Below are 27,365 nucleotides of genomic sequence, written 5' to 3'. Positions count from 1 at the left end.
TCATCTATTGCATCCGCTGCACCCGATGTGGCCTCCTCTATATTGGGGAGACAGGCCGCCTACTTGCGGAACGTTTCAGAGAACACCTCTGGGACACCCGGACTAACCAACCCAACCACCCTGTGGCTCAACACTTCAACTCCCCCTCTCACACCATCAAGGACATGCAGGTCCTTGGACTCCTCCATTGCCAGACCATAGCAACACGATGGTTGGAGGAAGAGCGCCTCATCTTCTGCCTAGGAACCCTCCAACCACAATGGATGAACTCAGATTTCTCTAGTTTCCTCATTTCCCCTCCCCCCACCTTGTCTCAGTCAAATCCCTCAAACTCAGACCTGCCTTCCTAACCTGCAATCTTCTTCCTGACCTCTCTGCCCCACCCTACTCCGGCCTATCACCCTCACCTTAACCTCCTTCCACCAATTGCATTTCCAACGCCCCTCCCCCAAGTCCCTCCTCCCTACCTTTTATCTTGACCTGCTGGACACACTTTCCTCATTCCTGAAGAAGGGCTTTTGCCCGAAACGTCGATTCTCCTGTTCCTTGGATGCTACCTGACCTGCTGCGCTTTTCCAGCAACACATTTTCAGCTCTGATCTCCAGCATCTGCAGTCCTCACTTTCTCCCTGTGGACTCAAACTCCCAGCCTCTGTGTGGACTCAAACTCCCAGATACAGTGTGGACTCAATTTCCGAGCCTCAGCGTGAACTAAAAATCCCTTCCTCAGTGTGGACTCAACGCCCTGCCCCAACATTGATTCGAACTCCCAGCCTCAGCATGGACTCAAACACCCAGATAATGCATTGAATCCAAATCCCGACTTGAGCATGGACTCGAATTTCCAGCCTCAGTGTGAACTCAAACTTCCGGCCTCAGTGTGGATTCAAACTCCTGGCCTCAGTGTGGACTCAAACTCCTGGCCTCAGTGTGGACTCCATCTCCTGGCCTCAGTATGGACTCAAACTCCCGGCCTCAGTGTGGACTCAAACACCCGGCCTCAATGTGGAATCAATATCCCAAACTCAGAGTGGACTCAAACTCCAAGCCACAGTGTGGACTTGATAACCCAGCCTCAGTGTGGACTCGATTTCCCGGCCTCAGTGTGGACTCAAACTCCCAGCCTCAGTGTGGATTCGAACTCCCAGCCACAGTGTGGACTCAATCTCCCCGCCTCAGTGTGGACATAATCTCCCAGCCTCAGTGTGGACTCAAACCCCTGCCTTCAGTGTGGACTCAATCTCCAAACCTCAGTGTAAACTCAGACTCCCAGCCTCAGTGTAAACTCAAATTCCTGACCTCAGTGTGGACATAATCTCCCAGCCTCAGTGGGGACTCAAACTCCCGGCCTCAGTGTGGACTCGATCTCCTGGCCTCAGTGTGGACTCAAATTCCCGGCCTCAGTGTGGACACAAACTCCCGGCCTCAGTGTGGACTCAAACCCCCGGCCTCAGTGGGGACTCGATCTCCTGGCCTCAGTGTGGACTCAAACTCCCAGCCTCAGTGTGGAATCAAACTCACGGCCTCATGTGGACTGGAACTCTCAGCCTCAGTGTGGAATTAAACTCCTGGCCTCGGTGTGGAATCAAACTCCCAGCCTCAGTGTGGAATCAAACTCTAAGCCTCAGTGTGAACTCAAACACCCAGCCTCAGTGTGGACTCAAACTCCCAGGATCAATGTGAACTCAATCTCCTGGCCTCAGTTTGGACTCAAACCCCAAGCCACAGTGTGGACTCAGATTCCCAGCCACAGTGTGGACTCACAGTCCCAGTACCAGTGTGGACTTGAACTCCTGCCCCAACATTGACTTGAACTCCCAGCCTCAGTGTCGGCTTGAACACCCATCCTCAGCGTGGACTCAAACACCCAGACTCAGCATTGAATCAAACTCCCGACTTGAGCGTGGACTCGAATTTCCGGCTCAGTGAGGTCTCAAACTCCCAGAGTCAGTGTGGACTCGATCTCCCAGCCTCAGCGTGGACTCAACCTCCTGGTCTCAGTGCGGACTCAAACTCTCAGCCTCAGTGTGGACTCAATCTCCCGGTCTCAGTGTGGACTCAAACTCCCGGCCTCAGCGTGGACTCAAACTCCAGATCTCAGTGTGGACTCGATCTCCCGGCCTCAGTGTGGACTCAAACTCCCAGCCTCAGTGTGGACTCAAACTCTCAGCCTCAGTGTAAGCTCAAACTCCCAGCCTCAGTGAGGACTCGATCTCCTGGCCTCAGTGTGGACTGAAACTCCTGGCCTCAGTGTGGACTCAAACACCCGACTTCAGCGTGGACTCAAACTCCCTTCCTCAGCATGGACTCAAACTCTTGGCCTCAGCATGGACTCAAACTCCTGGTCTCAGTGTAGGCACCCATGTAAGTAGATATGACAATAAAACTAATTCTGACTTCTATATTCTTGAATGAGAGAGCAGCTCTATGGACTATGGCGACTGTGAATTCTATAAAAGATGAAGATTTCTGAAGTTTAAACTGGCGAACATGATGATCAGTCAGCAACTGAAAAGGAAAGATTTTTTGCATAAATATATTAAATATAAAGATTACAAACACTTCCAGAGAATAAATTCCAAGAAGGGAAAGTTGTCTCCTACAGGATTCCTCCCCACTTCCTAATTCACCCGTTTCATTTAATGAAAAGGGTGCATAATGCATAAAGTTATATGTTTTCAGGATTTGTTACAACATGTGGGAACATTTAGCAGTTACAAAGTTTTCAATATAAGTCACAGAGTATCATGTAAACTGTATAAATAAATAGACTCATTTAGTGCCACGTCACTTGGCTATTCACAAAAACGCCTCCCTCAGTTGCAACAAAACAGGACATTTAATCCAACTTGAACCTTGAGTTGGTTCTTTTATCTGTTGTATGAAACCAAGTTTTTTCCAACAGCTGGTTTCTTTCATGGTCAACATCTTGCATCTTTTCCCCTGAGCAATCTGTATCAACTGACTACAGTGCAGATATCTAATCATTTTACCAGAAAACACTATTATCAGAAAATACAGGACTATGTGCAAAATTGAACTTTAAAGAAAGCCATGTATTTTATTACTTGATTAATTTGAAGATAAAACTTCATGAAAAATTTAAATTAAATAATCCAGAATGTTGGACTATGTGAATAGATAACTTCATCCAATATTGCTACAGATTTATAACGTATACTTTTACTTTATTTCTAACTTGCTTTATCTTAAATACTTTGAAGTATAAAAGAACCTTGTCATGAATGTTATAATTCAAATTAATTTATGCTAGCTCTGGCTAAATATACACAATTTTCGGTATTGGTATTTATTGGTTTGGACTGAATATTTCATTATTCACTGATTGCCTACTAGTATGTATATGTATTATAATCAAATATTCATGTACAAATTATATTTATTTATGGAACATATTAGTGTCAAAACTAAGTAACTGTTGCAAGTTTTTGTACCAGGTGTTTTAAATATTCATAATCACTTTAAATCCTCATTTTTTTTCTTCACGCTTCTGCTCTGCACAGCTTACTCAAGTGTCCATTCTTCATTCTTGAACAACTTATTAAAATTGGTAGATCAAGGGTCAGCACAACCACATCGAGTGCTGTTCAGTCCATTGAGCTGATTTTTGATCATGGCAAAAACAGCACCCCAAGTTTGTTCCAATGTTATTGGCAAATGTTACGAGGTCTTCATCCTCACTATTATACCCTATCAAAATTCTCAGAGAATGTCTGCTTGGGCTCTGAGTCCACCTTTTTACCCTAGCACAACCCACATATGACTGACAACAGCTCTCAGTAATGCAAAATTTCTGAACTACTCATTGACAAACAGATCCTTGCAATCACGAAAACGTCACTGGGCAGAGTATAGGACCCTAAAGTTCAAACGTCATGACAGCATGTCTAGAAAAGAAATCTCCTGCATCAAATGTATACTGCATTTTGGATGACATTGCAATTCAGAACAGGACTCAGCTGTACATGAAGATGAAATAAACAAAAGAAAGCCAACAGAACAGCCTGTGAGCCAAGATGCTAGGGATCACTTTTCTGTGACCTGCTTATTTCTCTCCCATGAAAAATTGCCTAGAGTCCCTGTGCATTAACATTACTTGTTACCTTCTTTAGTATTCATTTAATTCTCCATTACAGGACACTGAAACCATTCAGGCATCTTCGATATCATTGACATAAACTGGCAGTGTTGGTTGCCAAAAAGAAACCAACTGCAGAACAACGTTTAATTGTAATAAAGGTGATTGATACAAAGCAAAGCCCATTCATTGCTTTGAATAATTTTTCATTCATGCGTCAATGCACAGTACCTTTCTTATTCCAATGAAATGCATCCCCATTGGCTTCAGCAGCCATTTGAAAGCTGCTGTTGTATCTGTGGGAAATTATGAAAAACTTGTAGCTGGTGACCTTTGAGTGCTGCAGCCCACGAGGGCCTAGCCACGGACTGGAGCACCTCAGCACATGCTGAAGTCTGGTTACCTTTCTGACAACAGCAGGGGCATTGGTTGAACGGGCGACAAGGGAGTGTAAATCCTGAGAGTGGGGAACTCTGTGTTTCTCCCATTAAGCATGCCCTCAGCCTTGGGGTGTGATTTAGCAATCTGATTGATCAGCAGGACAGCAGACAGTAACAGACTTTTGATATGAGCAAAACCTCAATCTGTGGATTGCATAACAGGATAACTAGTATGAGACAGTGGGAGCTGCAGCTTCTTTTGGAGGAAGGTCAGTGACCTTGTGATGCCCTCAAAGGTCAGCTGCCAAAAAGGTGCCTCCAGACCCTCAGTGCCCATTTGGGGTCTGACTTGTTTCAAATTGACTAGCTGCATGGTAGCTTCTGCTTGTGAAGCATTTTAAGATTGCCTGGAGATGAGAAAGGTGTTTATTCCCTGTGCCACCAACCCCTACCCCGTCCCACCCCCATGGAAAGGCAAGGTTTCTATCCCAAGTGGGATGTGTGCCCTTCCAAATGCCAAACTATCAATTAATGCATGAAACCACAAGTATTGCACCAATAGATTGTGAGTGAGATCAACTGGTTTGGGATCACCCAAGTCAACCTGAATGCTTAATGCCAATAGCAAAAACCAAATACCATAACTGAAAGCCAATCAAATACTCAAACTCACAAAGCATATGATAAATAGTTTTCCTGTGAGGGACACTCAAGAGAGGTAAATGGCCAATTACAGGAGAAGGTCATGGAGAAATCACTGAAAAACTACTCTGCCACCCACGTACCCTATCTAATTCAATTCAACACTTCAAAATACATTATTAAAGCATGGTTTCATTTAAAATTCCTGAAAATGGCTCAGATTCAACAATCAGAAGCCTGTGAAATATTAATTTTCTTTCTTATCCTTAATTCTATAATTTTCAATTACTTTAATGAGCAGATGTTCATTCTCTTTTTAAAGTTAATTGGCACATTATTAATTATTTTGGGTAGTATGCTCCACATATCTACTGCCACAGGGATATGTCTTACCGTTTAATTACTTAAGGGTTGAAATTTACTGAATATCCAAGTTATCTGAAGGAGAAACTCTCAATTTTTTCGGTGGACATTTTCTGAGTGCTGAATCAAAAAACAAGATGGAAATTTTATGGTGCTTGATCAAATAAAACTTTAAAGATGTTTTGAAATTTTCCTTACTCAAGGTTTGTTTCTTGAATTTGTGTATCCTCCATTAATTTGGTGTACCTCTGAGGACAGTCATATAGTGGTATTGTAGTAAGACACTGGAGGACAAGTAATTCAGAGTATCCAACTCAATACTCCAGGGTCCTGAGTTCAAAGATCACCATTATAGCTGGGGAAATTAAATTCAATTAATTAATAAATTTGGAACAAAGGTATAAGACTCATTAATAATGAACATATGAAATTACAGATTATCATAAAAACCAATCAAGTTTATTAATGTTCCATAGGGGAGGGAATCTGTTGTTCTTACCTGGCCTAAGTGTGACTCTAGGTCCACAACAGTAAGGTTTACCCTTAACTGCCCTCTGAAGTGACCTGGTTCCATCAAATTGCTGCAGGAAAGCACAACGTGAAGGTATTGATAAGAAATGGACTGCAGTGATTCGGGAAGGCAGATCAACACCATCTTCTCAAAGATCTTTAGGGATAAGCAATAAATGTTGGCCTTGCATGCAAGGTTCACATCCCAAGAAAGATTAAAAACAATTGGGGGGATTGCCAAGAGCAGTGATATGAGTTGGTGTTATTATTATCCAGAAAGTGAAAGTCCTTTGAGTGCCCTTCTGTTGCACTGGTTTTGAGCAAGGATGTAAAGACCTGAGAAGGCAAAGGCAATCCATTGTCTTATTTCTTACTCGTTCTTGGGATGTGAACATGTCTAGTGACCCTTGAGAAGTCGGTCAGTCACCATCTTGAAGTCCATCTGTTGACCATACTCCTATATTTGTTAGGAACGGAGAACCAGGAATTTGACTCAATGTTAGTGGAAGAATATCAATGTAATTCTAAGCCAGAATAATATCCGGCTTGGAATGGAATTAGCAGATCCTGGTGTTCCCATACATCTGCTAGCCTAGACATTCTGGAAATCATAGGCTGGCAGGATACCATCAACGAAGTCTTTGGAGACCATCTTGGAGATGTGTACACAGCTGCCACTGCGATTGGTTTAAAAAGGAGTGAATGTTTAAAATGATGGATCTGGTGCATATTAAGTAGACTGTGTTGTCCTGGATAGTATGCAGCTTCTTGTGTCGTAGAAGCTGAAAATTTGTGGTGTTAATCTAACTAGCTACTAATCAGCTCAAGCCCAGATGTTGTTCTGGTTTTTCTACTTATGGACAGGGAATGCTTTAGTATCTGAAGAGTTATGGATGGAACTTAACATTGTGAAATCATTAGCAGACATCCCATTTCTAACTAGTAATTCAGGAAAAGTCATGATGCAGCAGCAGAAGATGAATGGATAATAGGGCATTACCTTGAGGAGCTGCTGCCCTGGGTCTGAGACAATTGACCTACAATCACCTGAAGAAGGGCTTATGCCCGAAACGTCGATTCTCCTGTTCCTTGGATGCTGCCTGACCTGCTGCGCTTTTCCAGTAACACATGTTCAGCTACAATCACCAGAACCATCCTCATTTATTCCAGGTATGACTCAAACTGATAGAAACCTTTCCCTTGACTCCCAGTGACTCCAGTTTTGCTCTGCCTCCTTGATGCTACACCAATCAAATGTTGCCTTGATGCTCAGGGCAGTTACTCTCACCTCATATTTTACATTCAGATCTTTTGTCCAAAAGATCAAGAGCCAAGTTGTACTGGCAGAATTCAAAGTGAACCTGGAAGAATAAAGATCATTGCTGGGTACTGTCAGCTGATAGCACTGGTGACATTCTATCACATTTCTGATGATCGACAGCAAACTGACAGAACAGTAAATGGCTGGATTGCATTTGTCCTGCTTTTTGTGAACATGTCATAACTGGATAATTTTGCATAATTTGCATGTGGGAGGTCCCAGTATTGGAACAGCTTAATGAGGGATGCAGCTAGTTGTGAAGCATGTGTATTGAGTATTACTGCCAGTACGTTGCCAGGTCCCATTGTCATTACAGTGTCGAGTGTTTTCAGACACTTTCTAATATCATGTGAAGTTAATCTCTTTGGCTGAATTCTGGTGTCCATGATGCTCAGTCTCTCAGAAAGAGGCCAAGATGAATCATCCACTTGGATGATTCATCCAATTGAATTCATCCAATTCATCTATTTGAAGATTGGTGAAAATGTTTCACACTTGCCTTTTGTATTGACATGCTGGGACCCCGATTATTGAGGGTAGTGATATTTGTTGAGACTCCTCCTCCTATCAGTTGCTTGACTAGGCCATCAGTTTTATGTTACATAAATAAAAACATATCACTGGATGCTGGAGATGTCAAATACAAACAGAAACACATCAGATCTGGCAGCATCTGTGGAGAAAGAAACAGAATTAAAATGTCAAGACTGATCTGACTCTTCCCCTGAGGAGCCATTAGTTTCACTAAAGAGCCTTATTTGACTTGAAGTGTCAATGCTGCTTCCATCTCCACAGATGCTGGCAGACTTCAGCTCCTTCAGCACTTTCTGTTTGTATTTCAAATTCATGTTGAAATCTGGCTCAGGGCCAATTATTTTTATTTTTAAAGTTATGGAAGTGTGAAATCCAGGGACTTACTAAGAATCCAAATGTTATTTACCTGTCCAATACCCAAAGTTAGAACAGTAATACAATCTACGCGTATAAGTTACTTCTAACACAAAGAAGTAGTATTTTTTCAATATTCATTCATGCATTGTTATTCCAGATTGCTGGCTGGGTCAATATTTATTCCCCATCTGTAGTTGCCCTTCAGAAATTAGTGGTAAGTTGCTTCCTTGAGCTGCTGCATGCCATTTGGTGTATTAGACCATTATGCCATTTTGGGAGGGAGTTCCAGGATTTTAACCCAGTGACACTGCAGGATTGGTGATGTATTTCCAATTCAGGATGGTGGGTAACTTCTATCTGAATTGGTTTCATTTAGTTTGATTTATTATTGTCAGATGTACTGAGACACAATGAAAAGTATTGTTGTACGTGCTCACCAGATACGTCGTACCTTATATAAGTTAGTGTTCCTATGTATCTGCTGCCTTTGCTCTTTTACGTGATAGTGGTCATACACATGGAAGGTGAATTTTTGCAGTGCATCTTGCACTATGGAGTATTGCTGCTACTGAGCTTCAATGGCAGAGAGAGTGAATATTTGTGGATGTGGAAACATTGGTAGTACATGTAAATGAACATGCCATTGTGTACATCAAGTAGCAAATGTGATCAAGATTGTTTCCACAGAGTTCTCAGCAATTCCCCATTGATATTAATATAAACAACAGGTCTTCAAACCTCATTAAATTTCACAAGGAGTTGTAATTCGTTATTTTTGCTGATCTGACCTTGAAGAGTCACTCCATAGTATAGATAATATTAGCAGACAGGTTTGTGATTTTTTGTTTATTTAAATCATTAGAAATAAAAATCAGGCAATTGCAGATTCAAAGTTTCCAGGCAATTACCATATGACCTCATTGAGAACCTCTCCCTGTTTTCCATACTCAAGGTGAGCATCAAAGTTGGATGAAGTCACTGGAATAGTGATAGTATTACCAGTTCAGTAATCCAGAAAACCCAAGACTAGATTGTTCAATCTCTACTCATCTGTCCTGATCCCTGCCCAAAGAAACAATCTTGTATGGAATAAACTAGCTCCTTTTTCCTTCACATGTCTGAACTGTGTGCAGACTTGATTTTTCTGTTGGATTTCATTGTTTAGAAACATGCAAGGGATTATCAGATATGTCCACATTTATTTGCTCCCTCCACTTTTGTCAGTGGATACGTATCTACTGAAGTCTTGTGGTACAGTGGGTCACATCCTTGTCTTTCAGCCAGAAGCTCTGGATTTGGGTGCCAGCCAGAATTTGATAACCAAGGAAGGTGCATTCACACCAGCTGATCATACAGGCAACCTGCAAAGCCTTTAACCACATGCCATAGTAGGCGGTAGGATCAGGTGAGATTTCTGGACAGCCATCTGATGGAAAGAATTTGGAACCCCTTTCATGACCACTGTAACTCCAGACTATAAGATACTTATAAGAGTATATGCTGCCACAGCATCTTGCATAGAACTGTAACACACTACTACCACCTACTGTATATAGGCTAATAACTCCTGTGTTAATGTTTTGCACAATGATTTTCAATGATAAACTTAACATACCTTGATTTTTCCCTTTTTTTGTTGTTAAATATCTACTCTACATTTCACAGGCAGCTTTGATCCTACTGTCCTGGTGTCAAGCATTTGGACTTTCTACACAATTATTTTCCATAAAGCCCAATCAAAACCACCCACACAGGAAAAAAGCACCTTTTCAACAACAGTGGAGCTAATTCCAGACAGTGGGAGGTCAAGCTGCACATCAGCTGAAACGTGATAATTACATTTTAATGCCTCGATGAACAAGAATCAAGTTCTATGACCTTGGAGGGACCCCAAGTGGATGATACTCTGGACTTGCCAAAAATAAAACTGCAAGTAAAGCTGAAAAGTACAGAGAAAGTTTGATTTCTAAATTAGACATAATATGTAAGAGAACATAGTCATTTTGCTCATTTACTTGGCTCATGTTCTAAAGCAACCATATTTTCAATTGTAAAGATTGTATCCTTTTATTTTTCTGTATTTTTGATGGTGAATGAAAAATAGGAAAAGGACTGTTTTAAAAGCCAAGGATTGGAGAAAGGATTATTGCACTTTTTAAAAGCAAATTACCTAGCACTCAATGCAAGTGTTGTTTACACAGCTGCTTGTTCAAGTAGGGGGGGAATGACACAGATGGAGTGGAGCTAGTGAGTCTATACAAAGGAAGCAAGTAACTGATTGATCTGTGCAATGGTGACTAGCAGCTGATGACAAAGACCTCTTGCTGGCCACCAACTATGTGATTGACTCCCAGGTAGCTGAACAGCTTGTGGGTGTGAATGTTTAGTTGGAAGTCATTGAACCTCTGAAAAGGAACAAAGTGTCATTATGTCTCCAATAATAACACCTCAAGCTTGAAGAATTCCAATTTATTCCCCTCATCAGTTGCTGTGAGTTGTGGGGCTTCCAACAAATAAGTCAGATCTATAAGTTGTGATTCAGCCACTGTGCCAGAAGGTGAAAGTACTTCGAAAAAGAAGATCAAGGATCAATAGGTCCCAACAAATCAGAAGGATTATCTCAGTGATCCCTATGGACTGGAATAATTGAACTGCCTTCCCAGTCTTTCCCTCTGTCTGTAACACCCTTGTTTTATTTTTGCATTTGTCTGTACCTATCTCTATGCAAGTGTAGGGGGAGTTCTATACCAGGAGACATATTTATCAATGGTTCATAATTGTTTATCTGTGTTTAAGATGTATTTATTTGTAATAAATAGTAATTCCTTTAAAATACAGAAACGTAGTCGATGATTGACAGATCTGACGACTCCAGGAACAGCAAAACTTGGATTCCACTGAGCTACCCCATGGATCATAATCTGGATTAAGATCTTGGGAATCACAGATTCAGCTGCTCGATTATTTATTTGGTGAATCACAAAGCTGCACCTCATTTCAGTAATAAGCTCATAAATCACAGTTTATTGCCTTGGTGGAGGATTTTCATGACATTGTGTAGTGTCCCCAGCTCAAGGCCAGAAGACCCTGGTGCAAGTGCTACTGTTCTGGACCAGGACAGACCCCCTCAAAATATTACAAGAAGGTAGCCCAGACCCTAACTTTTCTAGTTGCTTTATTCAGGTGTAAGGTGGATATTCCAGGAGTGATGCAGCTGGTTAAACCACTCGGTTTTAAACAAAACAGAATTTATTAACACATGAAGAAAAGAAAACCAAATTTAGAATAAGATAATTATTTGAAAACCCAACCAACAGGAAAATGCAATTTAGTGATGCTGTTCCAAAAACCTGCAACATCCCATAAACATCCCTTGGCAAGAAGGTAATTCAAACACAAGTTCTTCAGGAGAGAGTTGGCAGAGCGAGAGAGAGAGAGAGAGAGAGAGAGAGGATCAGCATGGAGCTGTTTCTTTTCCCAGCACCGCTGTCTCTAGGCCCCCAGCTGAAACTAAACCAGCAGCTTCAAACAGACTCCTTGCTAAAACCAAACCAAACCAAACCAAACCAAAACGCTGAACAGGGAGAACTAGCCATTCCCCTCTCTTTGTACAATTGTTTAAAAAAAGCTTGAAAAGCTTTCTCAAGTAGGTATTTCCAGACATATCGGAATCTCTGCCTTTAACAATCCCTTTTGAAGGAAAACAAGGACAACATAACCTTGTTAAAGGCACATCATCACATCTCCTCCCTTAAATTTATTTCATTTTAAAATCCCTTAATCTTATATTGTTAGTACACACAACACACATATACATTACAGTGACTATAAACAGGGTCAAAAAGTGTGGCACTGGAAAAGCACAGGAAGGAGGGAGTCACAGAAGGGAATCATCACTACAGAATGCCTCCGAAGTATCTGCTCCCAGGAGGAGCAATTGCACCACAAGACATTCCATATGGTGTCCTATGTCCAGGACTGCAATTTCCTTCCCACATGATCAACAGTGTATCTCTTTCACTTCCTGCACCTCTACCTTTGAAACTCACCCCTCCGACCACAACAAGGATAGAACCTTCCGGACCTCACCTATTACCACTCTAACCTCCAGATCATCATCCTCCGCCATTTCTGCCATGTATGGACAGACCCCACCATCAGAGATATATTTCCCTCCCCACTCCTATCAGCGTTCTGCAGAGACAATTCCCTCTGTGGCTCCCTTGTTAGGTTCACGCCCCCAACCAACCCACCCTCCACACCCGGTACATTCCCTTGCCGCCACAAGAGGTGTAAACCCTGCACCCACACCTCCACATTCACTTCCGTCCAAGGCCTCAAAAGGTCTTTTCACATCTGGCAGAGATTTTCTTGCACATCCACCCACCTCATCTACCATGTTCATTGCTCTTAATGTGGTGTCCTCTACATGGGGGACACAGAACGATAACTCGCGAAGGGTTTCAGGGAACATTTCTGGGACACACTCACCAAACACCCCCACCACCCTGTGGCTGACCACTTCAAAACTCCTTCCCACTCCTCCAAGGATATGCAGGTCCTGGGCCTCCTCCACTGCCAAATTAAAGCCACCCAACAACTGGAGAAAGAACACCTCATCTTCCATCTTGGGACCCTTCAACCATGTAGCATCAATATCGACATCACTAGTTTCCAAATCTACCCTCCCCACCTCATCCCAGATCTAACCCTCCAACTTGGCACTGTCCTCTTGACCTGTCCTACCTGTCCATCTTCCTTCCCACCTATTTGCTCCACCGTCCTCACCGACCTATCACAATCACCTCCCCACCTTCCCCCAACTCCTGCCCTGCCAGCTATCTTCCCCCACCACCTCCATCCCCACTCCTCTATTTATCTCTCATCCTCCTTCCCCAACCATATTCCTAATGAAGGGCTTATGCCTGAAACTTCTACCCTCCTGCTGCTCGGGTGCTGCCTGACCTGATGTGCTTTTCCAGCGCCACACTTTTGACTCCGACGCTTCAGCACCTGCAGTCCCCATTTTCTCTCATTAACTATAAATATGCAAACATGCACTCCTACATTCTATTTCAGTCCTTTTATGTCTGCCACTGAATGCCTTCATTTCTCATCCAAGTCTCAACAATACATCGGCAATCACGTTTTCTCATCCTGCCACCTGCACAATGTTCAAATTGAATGGCTGTAACAAGCTCCATCTGAACAATATAGAATTTTTGTCCTTCAGTTTCTCCACAAAGTTCAGTGGGTTATGATCACTATATGATTGTCTCAGAAACGTTACAGGTAATATAAATATTGAAATGTTGTTATGCCAATATCAATCTCAAAGTGTCCTTCTCAACTGTCAAATATTTTTGCTGATGAATGTTCAATACTGGAGAAATATCAGATAGGTCTTTCTATTTACTCCTTGTCTTCCTGTGACAGCACAGCACTGACACCTACATCATTTGCATCGATAGCCACCTTGAATGGCTTTGTGTAATGTGTATAATTAGGTGTCGCTAATACTAGAACAGTGGTTAACAAAGCTTTCAGGCTGTCAAATGCCTTCTGACAGTCCATTGTCCACTGAAACTTCTTGCCTTTCTTTCGTAATTCAGTGAGTGAGCAGCCACACTGTGAAAATTTGGTACCAATTTCCAATAAAATCCACTCTACCCCAGGAAGCGTAGTACTGCTCTTTTTGTTGATGGTGTGGAAATCTCCCCAGTTATCTTTGGTTTTGCATGGGGCCGTTTGTCCAAGCTCAGGAAGGTGACTTGGGCTTTGACAAATTCACTTTTAGCCAGGTTTATCACCAAGCCTGTCTCCCGAAATTGATTGAACAAGTCCAATAAACGTTGCAAATGTTAATTTCCAGTGCTCCCTGCGACTCTGGACGGTATGCAGTAGATTTGAATTGACTTATTCCTAAGCTGTCCATAACTTCCTTGAATAATGTTGATGTGAAGTTTGACTCTTGATCTGATTGTATCTCTGTGGGTAGTCCGAATCTAGCGATACATGAACATCAACTAGCGACAAAAAGGCATGACTCACTCTCATTCGTATCCTTACATACAGATGAGGAAGGAACCACTTTGACTGGGATGACACATTCATCCTAGGACAAGCCAAACAGAGACACACATGAGAATTCCTAGATGCATGGCATTCCAACCGGAACTCTATCAACAAATACATCGAGTTAGACCCCATCTACCATCCTCTGAGAAAAAGAATGGGAAATGAGATCATCAACACCCAAAGAAACCTAAACGCATAAATAGTAAGCAGGCCATAACACCAATGCTCCACTGGAGGCTCACTGATGATGTCACCTAGTATAGTGATGATGAAACATCTGAAACCAAACCTTCCAGCTCAGTGAGCAAAGTCACATCCAGAATTCTTGTAAAAGGTCTAAAATGCAGGAATAGGTATTAAAGGTGCTAGTTTTATTACTGCCTGTGGAATTCCAATTACTTGACATGTATGACAAGTCTAGGTAAAAACAATGACTACAGATGCTGGAAACCAGAGTCTAGATTAGAGTGGTGCTGGAAAAGCACAGCAGTTCAGGCAGCATCTGAGGAGCAGGAAAATCAACGTTTCGGGCAAAAGCCCTTCATCAGGAATACAGGCAGAGAGCCTGAAGGGTGGAGAGATCCACAGACATGTATGACATGTCTGGCAAAATCCAGCTACATCCTTGTGCAGTCCAGGCCAGTAAAAATGTTTTTGTTTTTTAGTTTGTGTTTCTCTTACCCCTAAATGACCTTCTCCTAGTAGTTCATGTGCTGGCTGCAACACCTCCTTTCTATAACCCACTGGAATACGACTTGATGAAATTCTGCCCATTTCTCATCCATCTGAATTTCTGATGCTCTCCATTTCCTCATTAAGACATAATTTTTAGGATAGTAGCAGACATCTAGATTCTTCTTCTGTGCATGCTTTTTGATACAATTGGGTTAGTTTCTGATCTTTCTGTTGTAAATCAGCTAATTTCTCTGAACTTCTACTTTGTATTTATACTTCGTCATCTATCTGCTCCTGTTCTGTCTCAACCATTTGACCAAACAGGGTCTCTGACAATTCTACTTCAACTGTCTTATCTCTACTCCTTGATCTATCCTGCTTCAACTTTGTGACTTTGTGACCTCATTATCATACAGTCAGGAAAAAATCCCAGGATATGCTTCCTGCAATTGTCCAGTTGCCTGAGTTCCCACTGGCTTTTCAACCACAGTAGGCAGCACTCACACCTGTGAACCAGCTACATCGTTAGCAAGGACAAATTTTGTTCTTAGAGCTGAGAGTATGTCCAGTACTCCTTCCATGACTTCTTCACTTTTCACTGGACACTCTAACCTCACTCGACATAGTTGAGTACTTCTTGTCTCAACGTGAATTCCCATTACTAGTACTTTTTCTGGCAATAATTGTCCTGAGGTACATATCTCCTCAGCTTTCAACATCAAAGATTGTAAGGATCCTAGATCCTTTAATATTGTAACCTCTTTACCTGCTGCTCCTGGCCTACGCGAGTAAACTTTATCTTCACAGGTATATGGTTGAAGAAGATCTGGCACTTCCTCCTTAACCAACCTCCGACCAGACTGTACATTTTGGTGCAGATTTATAGCCTCCACTGTGCTTTCTGTTACTACTCCAACAAAATTCATTGGCTTATCCTGTTTTCCCACATCTGACTTCCCAGTGCTTTTCCTAACCCACCAACACTGTGATTTCATGTGGCCTACTTTATTGCAGTGAAAACACCAGAGCTTTTTAACTTTTCTTTCCCTTTCAAGAGTTTCCTTTTTACCTGTGGTAAGTTATCCTTATGATCTTCACCGAGATCTACCATTTCCTTCCCACGTGAAGATTTCTCTTTTCTCCAACTTCTATTCCTGACGGATTGAAATTGATTTTGGAAGCCAAACTTTGATTTATGAACCAACTTGTAGTCATCAGCCATTTCAGCTGCTAATCTTGCTGTTTGAACTCTCTGCTCTTCCACTACCTCAGGAAGTGAATGTTTGAACTCCTCCAAAATAATCGTCTCTCTCTAAGAGCGTCACAGGTTTGCTCTATTTTTAATGCCCATATCCACCTATCAAAATTACTTTATTTGATCCTGTCAAACTCAATGTAGGTTTGACCAGGGTCCCTTCTTAAATTCCTGAAAATTTATCTGTAGGCTTTTAACACAAGCTCATACGTACTTATAATAGCTTTCTTCACCTCCTCATACTCCCCAGATACTTCCTGTGATTGTGATGCTAACATCTCACTAGCTCTACCTATAGGTTTTATTTGGATCAACAAAACCTACATGGTCACTGGCCACTGCATTTGTTAATCCACCTTTTTCAAATGAGATGAAAAAAGCTTCTACGTCCTTCTCATCAATTTTGGGCAATGCTTGAATATATTTAAACAGTTTCTCACCAGGCCTTTGGCTACCATGGGTTTGCTCACCCTCACTCACTTCCTCACTAAGTTTACCTTTAGCCTTCATCTCCATCCTTTTTAAGCTGACTTTCTGGTCCAAATGCCAATATCTGAAGTTCAAATTCCCTCTCTTTCTTCCTTTCCTCTCTCTCCTTTACTCTTCCTTCTCTCTCTTTCTCTTTCTTTCTCCGTTTTGTTCTGCTATAATGATTCTGTCCTTTTCATTTTGTTCTGCTCGGGCCTTTCATTCTTTTCCTCTTCCCTCTGCTTTTAATTGTAATTCAATCCGTTCCATTTCTCTTTCTCTTTCTTTCTTTTGCCTCTAACTCAAGCTCCTTCATTCTCAATTGAATTTTAGCCATTTCCAAAGAAAATGATGGTGTTTCCAACACATTTAAATGCTGACCTACTGTTGTAATGATCTTTCCTTTTCTCACAGAGGGAGGCAGCTCCAACTGCAGCTTGATTGTCAATGCCAGCAGCTTTTCCTTGTTCACTGTTTGTAAAGACCCCAAAGTCACATCTTCCAGCCCCAGAAAACTCTTGTGACTGAAAAAGCTGTTGTTGTTATTCCAAACACTTAAATTCAACAACTGGAACCAAAGATACTCACACCTACCTCTCGCTGCCTCTGAGTCCAGCAATCCAAATCTCAGTTTGGAACAATAGACCAAATCCCGCAAACAGCTCCCAGTCTATTATGGATCAGGCCAGACCTCCTTAAAGTATAGCAAGAAGGTAGCCCAGACCCTAACTTTTCTCATTGTTTTAAGCAAGTGCACAGTGGATATTCCAGGAGTAATGTAGCTGGTTAAACCACTCAGTTTTAAACAAAACAGAATTTATTTAAGCATGAAGAAAACTGAATTTAATATAATATAATTATTCGAAAGCCCAACCAACATGAAAACGCAACTTAGTGATGCTGTTCCAAATACTTGCAACATCCCATAAACACCCCTTGACAAAAAGATAAATTCAAACACAGGTTCTTCAAAGAGAGAGATTGCAGAGAGAGAGAGAGATGGGCGGAATGGTGGCTCAATGGTTAGCACTGCTGCTTCACAGCACCAGGGTCCCAGGTTCAATTCCAGCCTTGGGCGACCGTCTGTGTGGAGTTTGCACAGTCTTCCTGTGTCTGCGTGAGTTTCCACTGGGTGCTCTGGTTTCCTCCCACAGTCCAAAGATGTGCAGGTTAGGTGAATTGGCCATGCTAAATTGCCCATAGTGTTAGGTACATTAGTCAGAGAGAAATGAGTCTGGTGGGTTACTCTTTGGAAAGTCGGTGTGGACTGGTTGGGCCGAAGGGCCTGTTTCTGCACTGTAGGGAATCTAATCCTGCTTTCTCTCAGCCCCCAGCTAAAACTAAACCAGCAGCTTCAAACAGACTCTTTGCTAAAACCAAATCAAACCAAACCCCTGAACAGGGAGAACTAGCCATTCCCCTCTCATTGTACAAGTGTTTTAAAAAAAGCTTGATAAGCCTTCTCAGATAGATATTTCCGGACTTATCGGGACCTCTACCATTTACAGTCCCTTTTGAAAAAAATACAAGGACAACATAACCTTGTTAAAGAAGCATCATCATCATCATATCACCTACCCTGCAAGTGTGTCATAACATGTCCTAAACAGGTTGAACCAAAATACTTACAAACTCCCCCAAGTGCTAGACTGTCATTGTATTAAATACATGAGACAGGGAGAGACATGAGAGAGAACAAATAAGTCTTGAATTTGAGGTATTATATGAATGCTTTTACTGGATAGCATGAATCTTTCGCACATTGGTGAAATATTGAAGCTTTGGTACACTCATTGAAATTCGGTATATCACAGTTGCTTCAGCAATGACATTACCTCCATAATAAGATTATCATAATTGCAGATGTTTGCACAATGGTCAGTACTACTAATGGTTCATCAGTTACTGAAGTGGTCCAAACATGCAAGCAACAAATCAAAGTTAAAAAAAAAAGGAAAAACATAAAATCAGCAATTCTTGGAAATTAACATATTGAATATAATAGACCTTCAATTTAAAGTTTACAAGATAATACAGTTCATTCACCAGTTTTAGTGTTTTGTTTTCCTTTTGGGATGATCTGCATGCTTGGGCTGGTTAGTGGCAAATGACATTTATGTTAGTGCTGGATGCCCCATCTCCAATAAGGTAGCATCTAATCATCTGTCTTTGACATTCAATGATATTGCCGTTGCAAAGTCCCTCACCATCAACATCATCCATTGATGATTTACCAGGAATCTAAGTGGGCCTGCTATGTAAGTAGTCTGTCTTCAAGAGCAGGTCAGAACCTATGAATTCTATTACAAGTAACACACCTGCTGACTCTTCAAAGCATGTAGCTCAAGTCAGGAGTGTAATGGAATATTCTTCACTTGCCTGGATGAGTTCAACTCCAACAACATTCAAGAAGCTTGACACCTTCTAGGGCAAATGAGCTCCCTAAACTAGCTACCATCATCATCTCTTAGTACTAACACGCTGTAAGAGTCTTGTGTATGGTATACAATCCAGAAAATACGAGAGGAACTCAGCAGGTCTGGCAGCACCTATGGAAAAAGCATCAGAGCTAATGTTTTGAGTCTAATATGACTCCTTTAGCAGTTTGAAGAGCAAAAGCAGACAGCATGGAGCTGATGGTCTCTGAACTAACTGGGATAATTCATTGGTAACAGCATTTTGGTTGAGTCCTGACTAAGTGACCATGGCTTGTTTGGGACCAGTGCAGTGGAAAACCATGTAACCCTGCGAAGAAAATCTGCTCTCCCACTGTGTCTCTCGGCTGCTGATATACCAGAAGATTCTCAGTAACAGCTATTGGTCTTTCACTCACTTTTCTCTGCAAATTCTCTGTCATAGGAGGAAAAAATACAACTTTAAAGACAGAGAAAGGATACATCCTCGGCCAGTGAATGGAAGAGAACCTTAGCATGCAAACAGCTTTGTGTCAACAGCAAAGAACTAAAAGAAATGTGAAGAAACCAAAAGAAACAACTTGCCAACTCCTGTGGTCCAGACTGGTGCTATCAAAATGTCCCCCTACTCCTTTCTTTCATTTTTCACCTTTAATATCCACGTCTTATCTGGGTGTCATTTGTGAAGGGGAAATTTAAAGGTTAAACTTTAACTTGTAGAAGTATTGATTAGCAACTCATTGATTAAAGATAACTGGTTTGTAATAAGCATTTATTTTCTTGTGAAGTGCAGAAACCGGGTGGATGTTTTATTTTAACCTGAATTCACCAGTCAGGAAAATTGAAGACCTTGAAGAGTTTGGCTTCAATTTTTTTTTACATTTGTGATGAGTCCAGGAGTAGTTGGACTCAATTTACAGTGCACTCACCCAGCAAGTCAAGACAATATATTTCTTCTCCTGTTTCGTTATTAAGTAATCCATTTTTTTTTGTTAACTCGAGAAACCCTGGCTCAATTAGCTGCTTTTAAAATATAATTTCATATGGGCCTGGGAGAAAGGTCTTCACAAGGAAAGGGATCCTTTGGAAGTTAGCCCTGTGGCTGGGTGAATAAAGGAGAGACAGTTAATTCTTCTTATCCGAGAACTTGATAATTTGGGGCATTGTGTCTGGAACCATAATAGTCTAGGAACCTTGTCTGTGGTCTGGTCTTTAGTAAAGTTCTTTGTGAAAATGAGAGACAACATGGATAAAGGAAAACTCAGGCTATTCAATTAAAGATACTTCACAGGGCTCATATGGCACCTCAACAACCCGCAAAGTTCAAGGCAGGAGCATCCCCAATGTGTCCTAAATGTAAAATAGAAGTTGGCATTCATAGACATTGTCTATGAACATGACATAAGATCAGTAGGTATTAAGATAGAGTAGCGAATGCCTTGACAGAGATTTTGGGTGCGGAGGTTGGATGGGATTCAACGTCCTTACTTTTGGGCTCTCCAAATTTTCCCTCTCTGGACGTATACGGGAGGAAATTATTTACTATCCCCTCCTTTTGTGCAAGGAAAACTATTTTAGTGAATTTGGTATCCGAAGGCCCCCCAGGACTTTCAAACTAGCACAGGATAATCATGGAAAATATCCCCCTTGACTTCCTCATGAACATGGTGCACCAAGAAATTGAATTATTTTATAAAACATGGCAGCCCTTTTGGAGCAACATTGACACAGATATGTCGGCCATATTGTCCAGGGCTTTTGCTTGGCCATGGTACTGGTTCTGGTTTGTTTGGGGGCCCCGGGAGGAAGAATCCTGTATAAATACGGGTTTTATTATGACTTGATATAAATCTATTTTGAGCATGTATCTAGTTATTTAATTACTTTGTTGTTTACTGTTAGTAATGTATGATATCCTATTTTTTGTTTCAGTTGTTTGTAGAATAGATTAGTAGTTAGTTTGTTTTCTTTATTTAATTAATTTTATATTGGTGTTGTTATTACACTGTAAAGTGGAATACACTAGTTTGTATTATTTTTGTAATTTTGTAAAAAGCCTTAAAAATTTTCCTTTTCAATCAAAATACCTGTAGTAAAAAAAAGGGACCTCATCCAAAGTTGGGACTTATGGTAAGAACTCATGGTTCAGGAGGTAAATTGTAGCACTTATGGAGAATTACTTACCTAACAAGAAGTAGGAATAGGTGTAAATGGGTCATTTTCACGTCAGCAAACTGTAAAGTTGAATGCGACAGAGATTAATGTTGAGACCTCAATTATTTACAATATGTATGAACAAATTGAATGAAAAGATCAAATGTAAGGTAATCATAAATTGTTTGTGACAATAAAACAGCTAGGAAAGTAAGTTGGCAAAAGATAATAAAGAATCTGCTAAGCGACGTACATAGTGCATGGGCAAAGATTTCCACATTGAATACAAAATGTGAACTTCTCTATTTTTGTAGAAAGAATGTGAAAGTTGTATGCATTATTTAAATCGAGAATCATTATGGGACTCTGTGCTCTAGACAATTTGGATGTCTTGCTATAATTTGTTTTTATTTATTCATAGCACATGAATCACAAAAAACTTATACTCAAGTTCAGCAAGTGATTAGTAGAGAAAATGGAATATTGGTGTTTATTGCAAACGGAATGGAACTAAAAGTAGTTTCATTGCAGCTATACAGGGCCTTGGTGAAACCATATCTTTGGTCTCATTATCTGAAAAAAGACATAATTTCATTGGAAATGATTCAGAGAACGCTCACTTGACTCATTCCTGGGTTGAAGGATTTATCTTATGAAGAAAGGTTGAAGAGGTTAGTCCTATATCCATTGGAATTTGGAAGATCCTGAGGGTTGATACTGGAAGGAAGTTTCCTCTTGCGGGGTGAATCTAGAACTACTGACACAGTTTACAAAAATGTCTCCCTGTAAACACAAAGGTGAGGAGATTTTCTCTTTCTTTCAGAGGGTAGTTAGTCTATTAATCAAACAAATCATTAGAATTCTTGGGACTAGAAGGAATATTTTCTGCTGAAGGCTGAAAGTAAGGCTGAACTATTAATTCTCCTCACTAAAGAAGACAATGTTGTAGGAAATTGGGGAAAACAGTGAGAATAAATAAAAAACACAGCCATTCTGAAACTAATAGTTTCACCAGCACCAAGCTGCTGATATTGAGTTTTCAAAAACACGAATGCAATTTATTTACTCACCGAATCTATACCACATTTTGATTAGTTTACATGATTGGTCTTGGTAGACAACACTTAATTTTGTGGTAATTTCGTGAACCCTCTGACTTTGAGAGAGGACAATGCTGTGACAGTAAAGCAAATAGAGTCTAAATCTGTGGGATCAACCATTAACCTAGGGAAAAGAACAGCTTGTGATGAGAATTAAGAAAGTGATAAAAAGGCTCAAGTACCATTTGTGTTTGTAAATACCCAAATATAATTGGGTAGGTTGGTGAGGTAGAGGTGTGATGGGAGGATATGTGAGAAAACATGATTAGGCAAATTCTCCAAATACTGTATATATTTATTGGGTATAATTAGAATCTTGGAACCACATTCACTGTACTCTTCAGGATATAATAGAAAGCATCTGAAGAGTCACAGAGTCATTCAGATGTACAGCATGGAAACAGACCATTTGGTCCAACTCGTTAATGTCAACCAGGTATCCGAAATAAATCTGGTCCCATTCTCAGCACTTGACCCAAATCCTTCTGAACCCTTCCTATTCATATACCCATCCAGATACCATTCAATTGCTGTAATCATACCAGCCTCCACCACTTTCTCCAGCAAGCAAAGAGAAAGGATTCAATTCTAGATGAATGAGACTTTTAAGACCATCATTTGTAAAATACACTCTTGAACAATGTATAACCTCCAAATGAAGTGCAATTTGATACCAGATGGGTGACATCACTGAATTAATGCATACGTGATGACTCCAATTGCCTCTAGTAGGGCTTCACATTCAGACAATTTTACTGGAGGAAAAATCAGTAGCTTACACTGTCCACTGTGCGTGCAAAGACAATTATCGCATTTTATTATTGTACAGCTGACTTTAAGTAGAGGACAGCAAAGTTTCAGCTGCATGTTTTATCAGTTATTTGCACAGTCCACCTAAGGTGCAGGATTATTCCCTCCCCTCCCTAATACAGTCAGTTCTTCTATAGCGTGATGGTTGCCCTCTTGTGCAAACCGACGTTATAGAAAAATTGGGCTTTTGAAAAAGTGCTTAAAGTGTTGGCACTGTAATTACATTACAGCCAACACACGTTTTCAAAGTCCACACTTTAGAAACAGCGTCCCAATCATCAATCATGTTACAGCAAATTTGTATTGACGAAATGCAAGTTACAACAGAACAACCAGTACACCATACCATTAGAGGAAAGTAGTGGCCTAGTAGTATTATCGCAGGACTGCTAATCCAGGAAACCAAATGATGTTCTGGGGACCTGGGTTAGAACCTCACCAATTTTGGGTGGCATGATGGCTCAATGCTTAGCAGCGCCAGGGACCCGGTTTGATTCCAGCCTCAGGCGACTGTGTGGAGTTCGCACATTCTGCCCGTGTCTGCGTGAGTTTCCTTCCGGTGCTCTGACTTGTTCCCACAGTCAAAGACGTGCAGGTCAGGTGAATTGGCCAGACCAAATTGCCCACAGTGACAGGTGCATTAATCAGAGGGAAATGGGTCTGGATGGGTTACTCTTCGGAGGGTCGGTGTGGACTTGTTGGGCCAAAGGGCCTGTTTCTACACTGTAGGGAATCTAATCTAGATGGTAGAATTTGAATTCAATAGAAAATAATCTGGAATTATGAGTCTAATGATGAGTGTGAGTCAATTGTCAGGAAGAAAACCCATCTGGTTCATTAATATACTTCGAGGAAGGAAATTTGCTGTCCTTACCTGGGCTGGCCTACATGTGACACCAGACCCACAGTAATGTGGTTGACTCTTAACTGCCCTCTGTGCATGCTGGAAAGTTAGGGAGAGACAATAAATGCTGACTTAGCCAGCAACGCCCACATCTCATGAATAATAAAACAAAAGGTCCATTTTGGACTAGTGTTCCTGTAATCCAGATTACTTTTCTGCCTCTCACCATTTGTGTTCAGCTTCTTTGTATAAAGGTAATGTCCCATTAATGTACTCCCAAGCCCATAGCTTTGCAAATTGTCATGCCCTTGTTTACCATGCACTATTCTCACATAAAGGTCAGAGTAATGGTGACCTGTGAATACCCCTGTCCCACCCAAACAGCTGCCCATCCAATTCTGAGATTGCATCCTTCTATCTCAACTTACCACTGTCACTGTAATTATTCTCTCAATAATCCAATCCAAAGAAGTCCATTCCCTGTCTTAGCGTCACAGAGATGTACAGCATGGACCTCTTGGGTCCAACTCATCCATGCTGACCAGATATCCTAAATAAATCTAGTCCCATTTACCAACACTTGGCCCATACCCCTTTAAACCCTTCCTATTCACATATCCATCCAGATGCCTTATAAATGTTGCAATTGTACCAGCCTCCACCATTTCCTCTGACAGCTCATTCCATACACGCACCACCCTCTGCGTGAAAATATTGCCCCTTAGGTCCCTTTTAAATCTCTCCTCTCTCACACTAACCCTGTGCCCAGGGAAAATACCTTGTCTATTTATCCTATCCATGCCCCTCATGATTTTATAAACCTTTGTGAGGTCACCCCTCAGCCTCCAACGCTCCAGGGAAAACAGCTCCAGCCTATTCAGCCTCTCCCTGTAGTTCAAATTCTCCAAACCTGGCAACATCCTTGTAAATCTTTTCTGAAGCTTTTCAAGTTTCACAACATCCTTCAGATAGGAAGGAGATCAGAATTGCACACAATATTCTAATAGTGGCCTAACCAATGTCCTGAACAGCCATAACATGACATTCTACTTCAGTCGGCTATTTTCCCCAAGGCTCCATGGATGACCTCCTAATAAGCCAACTGAACATTATTGAACAAACTCCCAGGATTGACCTTAACTTCAGCCACCTCTCCCCCCTCCCCAAACTCCAGACTGAATTGACAGGATAGCCCCATTAAGCACAGCCCAGATCCTGGGCTGATAATTCCACAGCACCCAAACTGACTGTCTGGGGCCCAATACCTGGACTGGAAGACGATAGCTCACCAAATTCTGGTAACACCAAGCTTCTGGCCAACCCTTGGACTGAAATCTGAGAGACCTGTGACTGATGGTGTCAGCACCTTCTGATTGACTGTCATTCACTTTCAGTAGGACATTAACAACTTATGGAAAAAAATAAATTTATAGTAGTTAGAGGTTAACAGAAGCATGTGTGAACATTTTCAGATTTGGAGGAAGAATTAAGAAAACCAATATGAACCAGATGATAGAGTCATAGAATTATAGAGTCATAAAGATGTACAGCATGGAAACAGACCCTTCAGTCCAACTCATCCATGCTGACCAGATATCACAAACCAATCTAGTCCCACCTGCCAGCACCCAACTCTTATCCCCCCAAAACCTTCCTATTCATATACCAGCCAGATGCCTCTTAAATGTTGCAATTATACCACTCTCCACCACTTCCTCGGGCAGCTCATTCCACTCACGCACCACCCTGTGCGTGAAAAGGTTGCTCATAAGGTCTCTTTTATATCTTTCCGCTTCCACCCTAAACCTATGCCCTTTAGTTCTGGACTCCCCAAAACCCAGGGAAAAGACTTTGTCTATTTATTCTATCCATGTCCCTCATAATTTTGTAAACCTCTATAAGGTCACCCCTCAGCCTCCGACGCTCCAGGGAAAACAGCCCCAGCCTGTTCAGCATCTCCCTGTAGCTCAAATCCTCCAGCCCTGGCAACATCCTTGTAAATCTTTTCTGAACCCTTTCAAGTTTCACAACATCTTACCAATAGGACGGAGACCAGAATTGCAAACAATATTCCAATAGTGGCCTAACCAATGTCGTGTACAGCCGCAACATGACCTCCCAATTCCTGTACTCAGTTCTCTGACCAATAAAAGAAAGCATACCAAACGCCTTCTTCACTATCCTAACTACCTGTGACTTCACTTTCAAGGGGCTATGAACCTGTACTCCAAGGTCTCTTTGTTCAGCAACACTCTCTAGGACCTTACCATTAAGTATATAAGTCCTGCTAAGATTTGCTTTCCCAAAATGCAGCACCTTGCATTTATCTGAATTAAACTCCATCTGCCACTTCTCAGCCCATTTGCCCATCTGGTCAAGATCCTGTTGTAGTCTGAGGTAACCCTCTTTGCTGTCCACTATACCTCCAATTTTGGCGTCATCTGCAAACTTACTAACTGTACCTCTTATGCTTACATCCAAATCATTTATGTAAATGACAAAGAGTAGATGACCCAGCACCAATCCTTGTGGCACTCCACTGGTAACAGGCCTCCAGTCTGAAAAACAACCCTCCACCACCACCCTCTGTCTTCTACCTTTGAGCCAGTTCTGTATCCAAATGGCTAGTTCTCCCTGTATTCCATGAGATGTAACCTTGCTAATCAGTCTCCCATGGGGAACCTTGTCAAACGTGTTACTGAAGTCCAAATAGATCACATCTACTGCTCTGCCCTCATCAATCCTCTTTGTTACTTCTTCAAAAAACTCAATCAAGTTTGTGAGACATGATTTCCCATGCACAAAGCCATGTTGACTATCTCAAATCAGTCCTTGCCTTTCCAAATACATGTGCATCCTGTCCCTCGGGATTCCCTCCAAAAACTTGCCCACCACCGAGGTCATGCTCACCGGTCTATAGTTCCCTGGCTTGTCCTTACAACCCTTCTTAAACAGTGGCATCACAGTAGCCAACCTCCAGTCTTCCGGCACCTCTAACTCATAAATTTGTATAAATTAATTAAATAAATAGAGATTAGATTAGATTACATTACATTACAGTGTAGAAACAGGCCCTTCGGCCCAACAAGTCCACACCGACCTGCCGAAGCAAAACCCACCCATACCCCTACATTTACCCCTTACCTAACACTACGGGCAATTTAGCATGGCCAATTCACCTGAGCCTGCACATCTTTTGGACTGTGGGAGGAAACCGGAGCACCCGGAGGAAACCCACGCAGACACGGGGAGAATGTGCAAACTCCACACAGTCAGTCGCCTGAGGCGGGAATTGAACCCGGGTCTCAGGCGCTGTGAGGCAGCAGTGCTAACCACTGTGCCACCGTGCCGTCCAGATAGC

Source organism: Chiloscyllium plagiosum, chromosome 1, assembly GCF_004010195.1.
Source record: "Chiloscyllium plagiosum isolate BGI_BamShark_2017 chromosome 1, ASM401019v2, whole genome shotgun sequence".
Lineage (NCBI taxonomy): Eukaryota > Metazoa > Chordata > Chondrichthyes > Orectolobiformes > Hemiscylliidae > Chiloscyllium > Chiloscyllium plagiosum.
Note: the sequence above shows the minus strand (reverse complement) of the source record.